This window comes from Manis pentadactyla, chromosome 17 (assembly GCF_030020395.1).
Source record: "Manis pentadactyla isolate mManPen7 chromosome 17, mManPen7.hap1, whole genome shotgun sequence".
NCBI lineage: Eukaryota > Metazoa > Chordata > Mammalia > Pholidota > Manidae > Manis > Manis pentadactyla.
This window is the reverse complement of record NC_080035.1, coordinates 16,178,524-16,194,721: the sequence shown is the minus strand read 5'-3', so window position 1 is coordinate 16,194,721 and position 16,198 is coordinate 16,178,524.

The window sequence follows — 16,198 nt, the reverse complement described above, 5'->3', positions numbered from 1 at the left end:
ATTTGTGGTTGTAGTGAGATAGATGTGTATATGACCGGCAGACACTCCTGTTCTGGTCAGTCAACTCAACAGGCATGACAGCGGCCTTAAACTTTCTTTGTTCTAATACCAAGCTCACAAAAGTCATAATGACTTCCTTTGTAGGCTTTTGACCAACCCACAGACATAGGCATCCCCTTCTGTTTGGAAGTTCCATTTTCATTTTAAACTTTTTTACAGTAAACTAATAAATACACCAATTTGTCATGAGTTTAGTTAACCAGAATCATTTCTTTAAAGCCTGGTCATCTTTTGCACAGAAACAAAACCAAATATTATTACAGCAACTAAGACCAGACATTGAATTATGATTGGTGGTATGATTTTTCCAGTCTCAAAAAAACTAAGCATCATGGTTTTTGTTCCAGACTAGTGAGTGGTTCAAAGTTCAAATCCAAAAGAGAATGAAACTAGAAAGAAACACTCTCATGTAATGTTTATACCATTGGAAATGTAAAACAGTAGACAAAACTTCAAATGCTACAATTATGGTTATTCTCTACTATGGTTATTCTCTACTATGGTTAGACAGAATCACTAGTTTTTGGTTTGGGAGTTGTTTATATATATGACCACACCTTACTGGACCTATACCTCCCAAATAATGTGGGTGGGACCCAGCTTTAGAAGGTGTGAGTTTCCATAATTTTTAAAACTCTCCATGTAAATTGAGTTGTGTAGTCAAGGTTTGTGAATCCATGGCCTGTAGGCAATTAATATAAATGAGTAAAAGCAGACCAAGATGGTAGCCATAGGTAATTGGAGACTATAAACCCAACCCAGAAGGGCAGCCCTTACTCCTCTATAACTATTTCTTGTGGAATTGCAGGTTCACTATCAGTGGGTATTTGGCATGTTTGAGAAAACTCAGAAATCTAGAGTTTCTGACAAATTCCTTCATTTTTAACTGTTGACAAAAAGTCCAAGCTTTATATAGTATTCTGTAAATCCCATAAAGCATATCTTCAAGCCACCAGCTTGTGTCCTCTGATTAGAAACCAAGAAAGACTACATGATATGAAAAGCCCACACAGAGGTTTGAATAAAGCAAGCCCTTAAGCAACAGAGGAAATTTTAACACATATACTGATTCTTTGTTCAACATCCTAAAGATAAAATGATCCATCAGTGTAATGTTTTGCTCTTCCTAATGATATTTTATCTGACTTCAGTCAAGAGCACAAGTGTCTTGAAGTCAAAAATTAGATTTAGTTTCTTCTGTTAGTTTCATTTCCGATCCCTGAACACACCCAAGTATTTCTAAATCCCTGAGCATGTTGTAAATGTGATATATGAAATGGTTTAAATATAAACTAAGTCAGTTTTCTTTTTAATGTTTATCAGAAAAATATATGGAGTGAATTAAGCAAGTATCCACATAATGTGATAAATGGCCAAAATCACTCTGTTAATTGTAATATCAAAAATCTCTCTCTCACCCCTCTCTTCCCTGCCTACCTTCCTCACTCACTCTAACTCTGGATCTCTTTTTCTCTTTCAAAAATGGATTCACCTAATCTTGAAAATGGCATCTTTTATGTAAAACAACCTATAGAGAAACTAAAGGGAATAACTTTTCTTAAGACTGAATAGTGAACAACCGTGGAAGGGCCGGAATATTGACCATGAAAGATTTTAATTACACTGATATCGATTGGGATCATGGCAATTTAATTATAGAAAAGAGTAAAAGTTCTGTCCTCCAGTCACATTGTTTTTTGTTTCCAAGAGCTTCTCTGGTTAGTCTTTAAGGACAGAAGCGTTTGGGTTTTTGTTTTCTATTTTTTTTTTCCTGGAACCCTTCCTAGAAATTCAGCCAAGTATGATAAATCAGATTGAACTTGGGGAGCATCTCAAATCTAGTTATCAACTTATTATTTGATTTGAAATGCTCAAGAGAGTGTGCTGCTTATGAAGAGAAACAATGTAAGAACTTCTGACTTTGGGAAGAAGACTTTGAAAGAATGCTAAGTGCCCTGAGGACTGTTGGTTGGAATTCTATAAAGTATGAGAAATCTACTGCACATAGTAAGGAACTGAGCATTAAAGAAATAATTGGAAAGGCTAGCATTGAAATTCAACCAAGACAAGTAGTAATCACAGCCACTGAATTCAGAATGAAAGAGTTGAATATGAAATAAGATACAAGAACCCTCACCGGAAGACCATTAAAGGCAGTACTTGCAGTTGAAGGGTCTTAAAAAATTATCTTGGCTATTACACAGTTTACCTAAAAGCATCTAAAATATCACAGACTTCATACTTGGAGTGAGATAAATACTTTATCATGTTGTAGTAAATAATAACCTCTGATTACACAATACCTTTTGTGAAATTCATTTACTCAAGAGAAATAGATATAGAATACTTGGATCTTTAAAAAGACTGGACTTTTCTAAGAAACTTTCATAACTACAAGTAACTACCTTCACTATGAGATTTTTTTAAAACCAGTTGATGAATTGGTAATCATTGGATCAAACTGAAAATTGTGGGTATTATGGATCTGACTTAAAAGCATTTGTTAGAATGGACTCAACCCCTTGTGAAAATACATGTCTGTGTGTGTATATATATATATACACACACACACACAGATGGTTCTAGTTATTATGGTTACACAATTTAAATTTTAATATGTAATTATATTAAACTATATTAAATTCTAATTACATATAGTTATAATATAAACATAAATACATAGTGGGACTCGAAACATGAGGAAGAGCATAAAGTATTTTAACATATGAGGACTCAGAAACTTTCTTCCCCATTTAGTCTTTTCTTCCTTCTAAATTCTTTTATTTTGGTTTATATTCCTTCTTTATCCCTTAAGTTATTTTAAGTACATTTTTAAAAATAATATTCTTCATCTTTTTTCACCCAAGTTCTTAGCTGGTAACTTCTGGCTCTCCACAGTGGACTGTTCTTCACATGGTCTGCAATTTTTACCAGGGATTAACTCTGGGAGTTCTGCATAGCCCGGGTTGCAGAAAAGTCCCTACAAAGTGGTGGCACATTGGCTTTTACCAGTATTGGACTAATTTTTATAATTCATTACCCAGCTTGGGGATTTTCACATCGTGCCAAAAGATGAATTTTGTCACATCATCCAAACATGGCCCAACCTGTGGCTTTGGCTGCCCATGAGAGACTTCGCCTCACCTGCAGAGCTTCAGGCAGAGTACACAGAATATTTCATTAACCTGGCAACAGTTCCAGAGCCCAGCAACATACAGATTTTAACAGAAGCCGAGGCTCCTGTCTCCTGTCCTCACATGGACGTTAGGAACTCAGCCCCTGAGTCTGTGTGACCAGGAGTGTTAGGCTCCCGTTTGCTGTGACATCAGCTAGGGTGCTTCCTGCTCTGGCTTTAATCTCTGGTGTGCACATCTGGGTTTTCTTTTTCTTTTTTCAAGCTCAGTGTTTACATATTTAAATTTTTCATATATTCCATTTTGTTAATATGCATTTAGATTTCATTTCTACTAGCAGGAGGCCTGTGTTAAATCAGTCTTCATGCAGCTAAAATCAGAAGTCTCCTCCCCCACTCTTTGATAATGGGGAGAACAGATTTTCATTAAAAACCTGTCAAGAAGGAAAAAGAAATTCCCCAAGATTTTATTCAAAGTTGTCATGGCATAAGTATTTAAACCCTTTTAAAATTATAAGAAAATGTGAGCATGAGAAAATCTTGTCAGCAAAAGCTTATTTAGATATAGTACCAGCTGTATATCCAACATGTTTTCTTCTACCAAGAAGGACATAGGCGCTAGAGGAATATAACATATGTGAATTGTTGGTATAATTTAGTCCAATCTGAGATTTGGACTAAAATGGGACAGTTTCATCATTCTTACCAACTGCCTATCATAAATCCCTTAACCCAACTGAAGCCAGAATGCCAGTATGAAATGAGATGAATGGTGGCAGCAAAGGATTCTTATGGGGCAGCACAGGATTACAGGGCACTGGCTTAGGCCCTTTCCTCTATAGATGCTTTCAGGGAGGAAAGGACCTGCTACCACCAAATACATCAGCGACGCATTTCATCAATGCCACAGCCACACAAAAGCAATAGCGACGAATCAAAGAGCCAGGCAGGTGAGCAGAAGCCAGAGTTTGACACCAGACATGAGTGACAAGCAGGGAGCAGGAAGGCATCCACCGAAGTGCATCCAGGAGGCAAATCTGTTCAGACAGCATCTTTGAGATGGTGAACAATTCCTCAAGTTCTGATCCAGCCTGTGTCTCTATCCCAAGGCTTAGGGTGGGAAGTGCAGCGTCCTCAGGCAGAGCCGTACCACCTTCACAACGTGGGCTCCATGCCTCCACGGGATCACCCCCAGAGCTCCAGCACCCAGGACTCCTACAGTGTACAGGACAGAAAGCTCTTTTCCCAATACTGACCAAAGGAGAAAAGGGCTTCTGTCCAACAGACTTTTATACCTATTTAAGTATATCACTTCAAGTAATCATACATATGTTTGTAACCATCATTGTACATATGAATGACTGAATATATTTATATCAAAGCTTAAAGCTTGAAGAAATCTTATGTAACAGATATTATTTTGAAAATAAAGTCTTATTTTCAAAATACCTGTACTTTTAATGGGAAACTCAGGTCCAAAACTTGACTTGGTTTGGACAAGTGTGTACTGCTAGGCAGGCCCATAGCAAGTATGTCAGAGCATCGATTAGAATCAAGTTTTCTCACTCTCAGTTCAGTACTCTTCCTAGAAAGGCAACATCATGTACATAATTTTAGTATACTGGTGAAGACAGCTAAATCAATCATGATCTGTATAATCCTCAACTATTAGCCATTGTCATCCTGGGCCCACCATCATTATTTTATTTTTATTTACTTACTTTTTAGTTTTTCCTCTTTATTCTTGATTCCCACTCCATTTCCCTACTTCCACACAGGAACTCATTTGAATGCAACTAATATATGACCCTGAATATGTAGATTTCCTTTGTACATTGTATGTGCATATATGCATATATAAATGTGTTTTTAATTTCCCTAGGTGGTATGAATATAGCTCTAGTTCCTACTTCTCTTCCTAAAATCTACATTTTAAGAACTGAGTGTGGTACAGCAGGTATCCTGCTCATTGCCTCTAGCCATTGCACAGTATTACATAGCAAATGTCTGCCACGTTTTAGTTATCTAATCCCTGTGACAATAGAGTCAAAGGTCTTAAAGTAGTTGGTTAATTTTCTATTTAGCTTCTTTTCCTCTGGAATTCAATCACTACAATCTACAGCCAGATTCTATGGTCCAATAGGGGATGTTTCTTTATGATGTATAAGGCAGATATCTTATGGGCTTCCTGTTTTGCTCAAAATGTCCTTCCTTGAATACAATACTAATAGCTAATAATATGGAAAAAAATATCAGTGGTTACAAGAATTTGAGGGGCATCTTATCCAAGGGGCATGGAATATAGATTTTCTGTAAGATTAGAACTGTGCTTCAGAGTAAATTTGTTAGTGGCAATTAGCCTCAATTTACTCATACACAATAGAAAATAGCTTGATAATGTGTGGGAATATCATTTGCAAGTAAAATTATAAAAATTTCTATCAATTATTCCATTGATGACTTTAGTCAAAAGTAAATAATGAGAAAGTATTCACAGCACAATGAGTGGGAGCAGATATTCAAAACAAACAATAAACCAGTAACCCAGGATCCTAACGACTTCATACTGCTTCATGCTACCACAGAGCCCCAACATGAAAATAAAAAAGTTTGATCCTATTAGGTTACTTATTCAAATCTGATCAGGTATTCTGTCCAGTACACATAATGCATTTTTTACTGATACTTTTAAGCTGGAACTTAGAGAAGGAATGATAGGTGATCAGGCATGCAGTAAATTGAGATGAATGGAGACATTGGACAAGCAATACAGCATGACAAATGAAGAATTTTGTCATACATATTTAAGAACTGCATTAAAATGCAGTGTGAACCCCAAGCATGGACTGTCAGGAAAGCTAAGTTCTAACTGGAACACTTGTTTCACTGATGTACAATTTGGTGTTAGTCGTCCAACCTCTCAAGAATTTCCTGTTCCTCTGTTAAAACAGAGAAGGAACATGTCCCACTTCACATAACATGCTCTGATCATAAAATCCAGTGACACTAAAGCACTTAGAGTACAAGTGAACTTCAGTATTTAATATTCATATACAATGATTCATAACTGAAGCCAATGTGCTGACCACCAAGAATGAAACATGAATAATATGCAAACCAGTGTCATGGGCTTCTGAGATTTTTCCCTCACAGTTAAATTTGTTTTTATTTAAGTTGATGTGTTATAGATTAAGAAATATAGAATATAAGATTATTTAAAAGACCAAAGACAATTACTTAACATGATTATTAGGCTAATATACAGCTAGTTGTCAACCAAGAAGTGTAATGGGGGTGCTGTAGGAAGGTAGGGTGCTGTGCACACTGTCACAGTAGTGGGAGATACTTACTCCACCGAAGTGTCAATAGGGGGCAGTGTAAACTGAGGCTACAGAAAAACACATCCTCATACCACTCACCCTTCAAAACATGAATATATATATATACACACACAGACACAAACACACAAATCAGGGAACAAAAATCAAGTTCAAAAAAATATATCTTAAAAGAACTGAGGAAAAAATTGATAACAATAAAAATCATGTGGGAAAGGTAACAGGCTTAAAGGATAGATCCAACAAACTCAGTGGACATTTAAAAAGTATTTCAAAAGAAAAACAAGAAGCCATGAACTTGTAAATCATACAACAAAAAAATCTTCCAGTAAAAGAAAGATTTGAATATGCAACTTAAAAGAATTTTTTTCCTTGCAGAATTCAATAAAGAATACCTATTTCTAGTTTTATCTTTGCAAAACTTCTGAATTATGATGACTGAAAAAATAAAAAACCAAGAACTATAAAAAGAGGAAAAACTAAAAAACTTATCTGCAAGAAATTAAGTGTCAGGCCTTAAAAAAATAAGGAAATAAGGGGAGAAGGAAGAAAGTGTAAGGATTTTTCATCTTACACTGGATATGTAAAATAGCAATTTCACCATTTATAATTGGAGACATTTTTTAATGTCTTTAAATTCAGAAAAGTTTTTTACTTAAAGGTAATAGTAGATAGAATAAGAAGAGGGTCCATGCCATCCAAATCATTAGAGAAAAAATTGAAAACAAATGTCATCAAGAAAAATGAAAGTATAAAAAGTAAAATATGGGACAAATGACACAAAAATATCAGAGCAGCATCAGATTGCTCCCCTATGATACTGAAACCTAGAAAAAAAGTGGAATAGTAGGTAGAAAATAAGATTGCAACTCAAGAATCCTCTTATCATTTACCTGTTAGAAAGCTACTCAACAATAGATGGAAGAATTTTAGGTTGTTAATATATGGGCATATTCATGTTAGGATGTTGCTGTAGGGAGAAGGAAGCAGGAAAGAATGCATGTATACGATGACAATTTTTAAAATTCATGTATACAATTATAGTTCCTTATTAATGCAAATTATATTTGTGTGCAAATGTATAAATTAACATACAGAATCCTCAAAGAAGCTATTTTCTGAAAAATAATTTCTAAAATTATCTCAATAAATAAAAAATATGATTAGATCAACCAACTGAGAAGTAAGTTGAGAGAAATTTTTAGAAGCTTATCTAGAATGAAGGCATCAAAACATAAAAACCTAAAATTACAAAAATTTCAGAAAACATATAGGAGATTAGCACAGCATCCTTGTGATATACACATACAAAACACTGGCAAAACAGAAAACAATTATAAATTAGAATTCTTCAAATTAAAAACTTCAACTTATCAAAAGGCACACAGGTTAAGAAAACAAAAAAATGCCAGCCACAGAGAGGGAATATAGATATCTGAGAAAGGACTTGTATTCAGCATATATAAAGAACACCATCAAAAAAGTGAAAAGAAATGTAATGGTTAAACTTGGAAAGACACTTCACAAAAGAGAATAAGTGAATCTCCAACAAGCATGTGAGTACTGATTAACATCATTCATCATCAGAGAAATACAAATTAAAACCACAATGAGATTTCACTTCATACCCACAACAATGACAAAAAGACTGATAATACCAAATGTTAGCAATGCGGTATAGTATTGGTCATTCCTACCCATTGCTGGTGGAAATGTAAAATGGTACAATGACTTCGGAAATGGTTTGGTACTTTCTTATAAAGCCTCCCTTATGAGCCAGTAACTAAGCTTTTAAGAATATATAAAAGAGAAATTAAATTATATTTCTACAAAAAATAGCTGAACACAGATATATACAGCTATTTTATTTACAATAGACAAAAATTCAGAAATAGTCCAAATGCCCATTGACTCATGAATGAATAAAGAGGTGGACACATATCTATATAATGGAATACTACTCAGTGATTTAAAAAAGCAACGACACAGATGAAACTCAAAACCATTGAGTGAAAAGAGACAGACACAAAAGATAGCATACAAATTATTTCATTCATATGAAGTCCAAGAATAGACTGGGCAGTGACTTGAGGATCTTTGAGGTGTCAGAAATGTTCCACTTTGATTATAGCTGCAAGGATGCATTTATTTCACCAAAACTCATCAAACATTATACTTAGATCTAAACATTTTGCTGTATTCAAATTGTACCTCAATAAAACTGAGTTCAGAAAAATATCACATACAAATAATATGAAGAAGCAAAATTGGTATATAATACTAATGTAGAAGAAAACTTAGAGAACATTTTGCAGTTAAGAAAATTGGATCTATCAGGATTGAAGTGATAAAATTAACAATGATTTTAGCTATCATTTATTAAGTGCTTCCTGTATACTAAGTGGTATCCTATGCCTTTTTCAATATGATCCCTTTTAATTCAGAACAGTGACACTATTGGTTCACCCTATTCTTTCCTACCAGAATTCTGGTTTTGTAAACGTGCCCAGCCCTGTCCCATGAAGCCATGTGCTTTGAGGGATCCTAACCCCAGCTTCACCTCCTGGGTAGTCCAGGGTCTATCTGATTCCCCTTCACAATGATAATTTCAGAAATAGATAAGCAATCAGTTCTGACCAATGAGATATAAAGGAAAATCTAATGACCTGCTTCCAGGAAAACATCCTCACTGTAAAACAAGCCACATGAAATTACCATCTCTCTTCATCTTCCTGACATCGTCATGCCTGGATACAAGGCCTAGTGCTGCAGCCATCATGCCATCTTGAAGCCATTATATTATGTGTACTTAAAAAATGCTTAAGTGACAGAGTTATTAGAATTCCCCAGTTACAAAAGAAAAAAATCTCAGAGGTTTGATAACCTGCCTGAGGTGACACAGTAAGTGGTTAAGTCAGGATATGTCTCTGAATCTACCTCATTCTGAAATTAATGTTCTCCAACACGTTTTATTGCCTCTACTGAAGTTTATGTTAGTGTTAACATAAACTTTGTATGTTCATTAAGCTTCATAAATCCTACTCCTTTGTTTATTTTGCTACATCATCATATAAAATATTCTTGCTATTGCATTTGGGTAAGGATAAGATTAACTAGCAGCTGCTTTTCTTTTCCTTTCCAGATGGTCCATCTCTTAATGTTCTTTGTAGGATCGGAGATCCTCAATTCAAGTGCTTTCTGGCAAATCTTTCTTGACCTCTGCAAACTGCATTAAGCTTTCTCTCTTTTGTCCTCTTTGCCTCAAATACACATCTGCCCCTTTTAGTTGCCATTCTAGCCCTCTTCTTTTCCAGCACACAGTGTCATGCCTGGTGCAGCATAGATGATGAATGACAATGAAGAAGTCTTCAAGAGATTGTAGAAGGAAGGAAGGAGAGAATGGGCTGGGGTTGGGGAGGAAGGGAGGAAAGGAAGGAAGGAATGAATGAACGAAAGGACAAATGAAGGGAAAGAGGAAAACAGGAATTATGGTAGATGCACCACTGAATAGCCTAACCCTTTTGAAATTTCAAAAGGACAATTTCATGTAGTGTGCCCTCATCTTCTGAGTCTCACAGACATGTTATTCCTCTCTTATTGCACTCACATTCTGCCTTGCCTTAAAGGTATTGTGTACACTTACTTCCCTCCTGATCTGTAAACTCCTTGAGTTTGGGATCTGTCAGCTCTACTGATGACCCACAGCACTTAGCATAGTGTCTTTCACTAAATAAAAACATATGAAATGCTTGAGGCAATTGAGGATCTTGGCAGTAATGGTAGAGATGTAGGACAGTCAGCATTTTTAGGACAGCATCTTTGAAATCTGGTGGGATTTTCTGAGCTCTATTCATAATAGAGCAGGGCTCTTGCACTTGACAAATTGGCATCTCAGCGACCTTTTGGGAACTGTTTTAGTCCTTTGCACCTACATATGTAATACTTGTTTACAACACTATATATTGTTTACTAACTATTTAACAACTGCAAATCTAGCCTCTTTAAAACATTTGCAAGTCTGGGGGTGCGGCAAATGGTGATGGGGATAAAGAGGTAAAACCTTCCAATTATAAAATAATAAACCACAGGGATGAAAAGTAAAAACAAGCAAACAAAAAAAGGTGGCAAGTCTGAAATGAGATCCTGGAATACATGACCTCTGGCCCATTCTCTCTTTGAGAGTCTATTTCTTCATTTCTGTTCAAGAACTAAAACATGTGCATTTTCATTTATGATGCCTACCAAGGTACTTGGTCCAGTAAAATTTGCCAATCATTTGAGTATTTAAAAGAGGAAGTCATGTTCATGTTGTTATATGTTGACATTTTCAATGCCTCAGAAAAACCATTCTTTAATGATGGAAATTACAAAAGGGAAATGAGGATGATGACTTGTTCAATTTGGTCTGTTGTGTCAATGTGAGGCAGAGATGCAAGAATATATGTATTAAGATGCAAATTCATGCACAATCTTTCAGAGTCACCCAGAAACTGGCAATATTAAAAATGTTAAAAAGGATTAAAAACAATATAAAGGTAAATTTGACTAAAGAACATAGATAATTTGGATAGACTATTTGAAAATGATAATGGGGAGGGGATTTGTTGGTCAAAAATCTGTCTCACAGGCCAGTTACCTGTCTTTGTAAATAAAGATTTATTGAAACACAGCCATGGTCAGTTGTTCGGATATTGTCTATGGCTGCTTTTGAGCTACAGTGGCAGGGTTGATTAGTTGCAGCAAAGACCATACAGTCCACAAACATAAATATTTACTAGCTTGCTCTTTAAGATAAGGGCTGCAGATCCCTCATCTAACCTACACATAAATATCAAATTATTATGGGGGTGGTTCTATCATAGCTAAGACATTCTAGAAGATGTGCAAGAATTATATTTGACATGATGAGGATTAATGGAAAACTTTTCATTAACAGTTCTAAGGGTATAAAGAGAGTAGGCAAAGCATAAGCATTTATTGAATTATACTATATGGACATTTGTCTTTAAAATGCCAAGCAACCTGTTTTTCTTCATTAGAAAACAGTCATTGATACATGTACAGTATGGATTTATCACAGCAGCAACATTCTAATTACAGGCTGTGAAGAGTTCTAATTGAAATAAGATTAATGACAAGCCATGGCAGCCTCCTACAATATCACAATCCGTATGAACACTTAGCTTTTGTGAGTCATTTTCCTCCCCAAAATAACTCAGATTAAACAGCAACTTCCAAACTAATGGCAACATTTCCATCCAGAATTCTTTTTACGCTTTACATCATGTTCCAGGATAGAGCACACGGCACGGAGCAGGACTCATCTTCTGCCATCAGCTAATATTGTTAAATGTCAGGCATTTAATAAAGTTAAAGGGCAAAAAAGTTTTAAAGAATTTATTCTGCCTAGCAATCAGCCCTTGAGAAGACTCAGGAAAACTCATTACTTTATTGACAAGATCAGAAGGACCAATTTTCTTATCAGATTCTGAAAATATAACCCAATGCCCTTAGAAATTCTAAATCTCTGTGAAGGATGTTCATCTATGTAGATGAATTTGATTGTGGATATATATGTATTTAGGAATATTTGTAAGAGTACTTTTGTGTACACCAAGTGTGGACTTTGCATAACAGCAACAAGGGGTAAATTCAGATGTTTGGGAACCAGGGCACAATTCCAAAAAAGAGCTTTTGCTCTGTTCTGGTTGCCCAAATAAGAAGTGCTTTCCATACTGTCCAACGGGCTGGAGACAGCAGAGCCCTGCTAGGAGTCAGCACACTAGAATGAAGGATCTATCACTGGTGGTTCCCTAGTGTCCTTCAGGGAGGGAACTCGCTCAATCTGTCTTGTCTCTTCTACCGCTGGACTCTGATCTCATGAAAAAGGAAGGGCATTTTATAGTATCAAGTAAAATAAAGGTTTCCTTATGAAAAAAGAACAATAATGCCACTGTGCTTATAAAATGGTATTGTGCCATCTCTTCATATACATCGGAATACAAGAGGAGCTATAAACAATCGTGATGAACTATGATACTTTGTATTTTTAAGTACCATGCAAGTAAAGCTGCTGAATAAGCTACAAATCCCTTTCTGTAAAAATTATATCTTCTTTTATTGCCTCAGTGTCTTTAACTATGTCATGAGAGAGAGAGGGAACTCATTGTTAAAAATTTAGGAAAAACAATTTGAAAAGTAACATTAAAGGGGAAAAATATCAAACTTGCTAAGAAAAGGTGGTGGGACATGTTGGCAATGTAAGTCCCCTACCCTGTTTAGTGTCCACACTCTAAGAGAGACACTGAGCACTCCAGTACAGTATGTGTAGTTCAGTTTTTAAACACTGAGGGGTCCTTCCTGTCTTCAGTACGTACTGTAGCATTGATAGCTCTGTCAGCCGTCTTAAAATAGAAGCCCACAAGGAAGGGGTACTATGTACAGAATTCTAATGTACTGAAGTATGTATAGTGAACAAAACAGCAGTGACTGACTACTTCTATAGTCTAGTAGCAAATTTAAAAGGAAAAAAATATATGTGGAGCTTTTGAAAAAGAACCTCCAGAGGAAGGTGCCACAAACCTGAGAAATTGTTTCTTCTGATCTCTTAGGTTTTAATGACTAGCTCGCAGCATTCAATTACAAACCGATTATTAACAAAAAACTAATTGCCATTAGCAGACAGATAAACAACTCATACTGGCATCACAACGTGCATGGGGGACCATTTTATCATTTCCTTAAGGAAAAAAAATAATAATACCACTGTACTTACAAAATGGTATCGCCCCATCTCCTCATATACATAGGAATATAAGAACAGCTATAAACCATTATGATGAACTACAATACCTAATGGTTTCAAGTACCATGCAACTAAAGCTGCTAAATAAGCCGCAAATCCCTTTCTGTAAGGATTAAATCCTTACCATCATTTAGGGTTTCAATAACTTAAGTCACTATTGAAAACTTGTCATGTTATTTAAAATATAAATATACATGAATTTACTAGTCTACATTTGTTAAATATGTATTTATATATCATATAACTTTACTAAGCCAGAGAAAGTATTTTAAAAAGGGAGAAAATGTGAGTTTAAGATAAATGAAAGATTCTGTGTTTTACTTAAACACAGTTTCAAATTCTTACCTGCTTTTAAAAGGTCCATATTAGTTACTTTAACTGGAGTGCGAAGTTACTTTTTACGTATGAAGAGTCACCCAAAGGTGACTTTGTACCAATTTATAGTTTATCATATAAAGCTTAAAAATACTCACACCCCTACAAAAATCATAAAACACCTCCTCGAACTTTTTCCTCTCTAGGTAGGTGACTTACAGCTATAAGTTTCAACTTATAGCAAAGAGAATCTGATCCTAAAAATCATTAGGAACCTCATAAAACAAAAAAGAGTCTTAGTAAACAAAGAGGTAAATATTATATTCTGTTATCAGTGTCATGATCAGGTTTGAAAAAAGTAATTTTTACCTGTAATTATTTTTTTTAGTAGACTGCAATTATTAAAGAAGATCTGAAAGGAACCAAAAAAGTCATGTAGTGCCAAAACTACTTCAATGTGCTCCTGGTAATTGTGATCTATCTCAGTACTGCATATCTTTGGCCCAGAGGAGTGGACCCAAAGACATCCACCTAAGCCTCGTTTGGAAAAGTCCTCAGCTCCCCCACCCATACACACAAGTTCCCTCTTTCAACATTTAATAGTCCTCATGGTTAAGAAAATATATAACAAGTATGTTCTTTCTTGTCTCCAGTCTAAGTCCTTGCCACTTTGCAAATTCATTTTCTCTTGTTTTCCTCTTTGGAGACAGAGAACAGCTGGTTGTCGTCTTCCATGCACTGTAACAATCTCTCATATATTTGAAGATAGTAATTAAGTCATCCTCTCAGTGTTCTCTTTTGAAAAACTCAAATTCCTTTTTAACACAAATGATCAAAAAATTGCCACAGTCTTGGACACGAAAGTTGCTACTGCATAGAGCGTAAACCCCACTTGTTTCTGTAAATACTTCCCCATAAGCAGCAGAGGAAGCACATCGCCTTGATGAAGTTGAGCCCCACTACCTGACTTTACCTTTCTTACAACATAAGTCACTAGAAAACTTGGATTCTCCACTAACCTCCCACAGACACCTTGTAATTCTCAGGTGAACTTGTGTGACTCTTACCTCCCAGTCACCTTTCACTCTCTGCCTCCACCCCCTCACCTTCTAAATCAAGAAAACTTCATGAACAGCAGGTTCTTTAACAGCTCTGACAAGAGCGCAGCTCCAACTAACCAGATGCACCATTTTCCGCGGAGTTAGTTTTCTCCATAGGGCTTTAGTATGGCAATAAGATTTAAAACAAACAAAGCTTTCCTTTGAGTCATATCCATATCAAACAAAAAGCACTCATTACATGGAGATATGAAAGGGGAAAAAACTCATTTACTGACTGTGTGATTCTAGGCAAATTATTTACTCTCACGTTTTCTTCATCTGTAAAATGGGAATAATAAGGACCTGCAGGGTTGCGTTAGGAAGTGAGTGAACTGGTGTGTCGCCCACCACACTGCCTGACAGAATCCCTTTTCCTGGCACTTGCAGGGTGTTTTGGTAATACAAATGAATGAATCAGTTCTCCAAGTCACACATTTGTACTTAAAGAGGGGCATTCTGGAGTTTTAACAAAAAAATTAAATTAAAAAGTGAATCTAATGACAAGCATTCCAAGCAGCAAGTCAGACTTGTAAGGATATATAAGAAATATATACTTCTGAGGCAGAAATACCCCCGAACGAGGCAAGTCAACCCACAGATGTGCGATGTCATCTCACTGGAGGCATTAACATGTTTATTCAAAGTCAGATATCCTCAATCGCAATGATCCTGAGGTGTTTATAACAAGATTGTCTCTGAAATACCAAACCATATATTTTATTTTGTATGATTTCACTGGCAAAGAGAATAACCCTAATTTTGAAAACATACGACATGCCAATTTATCTACAATATAGAGCTAGAGTATCAATGCACTGATCTTTTATTTCATGTTGCTTTGAATAAACTAAGACAGTTACTCTGCTGGAGGACAGAATATTTCAAGTGTGAAGAAGTTGAAAACCGTTTTATATTTCTCATATGACAACAACTTTACTGCTCATATTCCCCCCTCCCTCCTTCTCTCTCGTTCACGCCCTTGCTCACCATATTGCCTGAAAATAAGTTGAACAGGTAGAATGAAGATCGACCCTCCATAAATACTTTAATTGATAAACATTTGAGAAGGGTTTGACCATCTACTTACCAGGACTTAATGGATGACTTTTTAGAGTTTCATAATTTCATGATTTATCTGTTTCCTCATGTTCATAGGTAATGATTGATGGTCTGTCCAGTAATTAATTTTGCTTAAATCTACACATTGTTGAGAAGAGGTGGGAGGAAATGTCTTATGTAGGAAACAGTTATTTCTGTTAGAAATAGAGAGCAAAATTAATTTTCTAAGCAGCCAAGCTAAATGGCTCAATCGACAAAACGCTTCCTTACCTAACATAAGCCTCTTAAATGTCAACCAATAAAAGTGATCATTTACCTAGAAAGTCTACCTTTTCTCTGTTTAGAAGAAAACTACTGTGGATGTGTAATATTTGTGAAGAGACAGTGT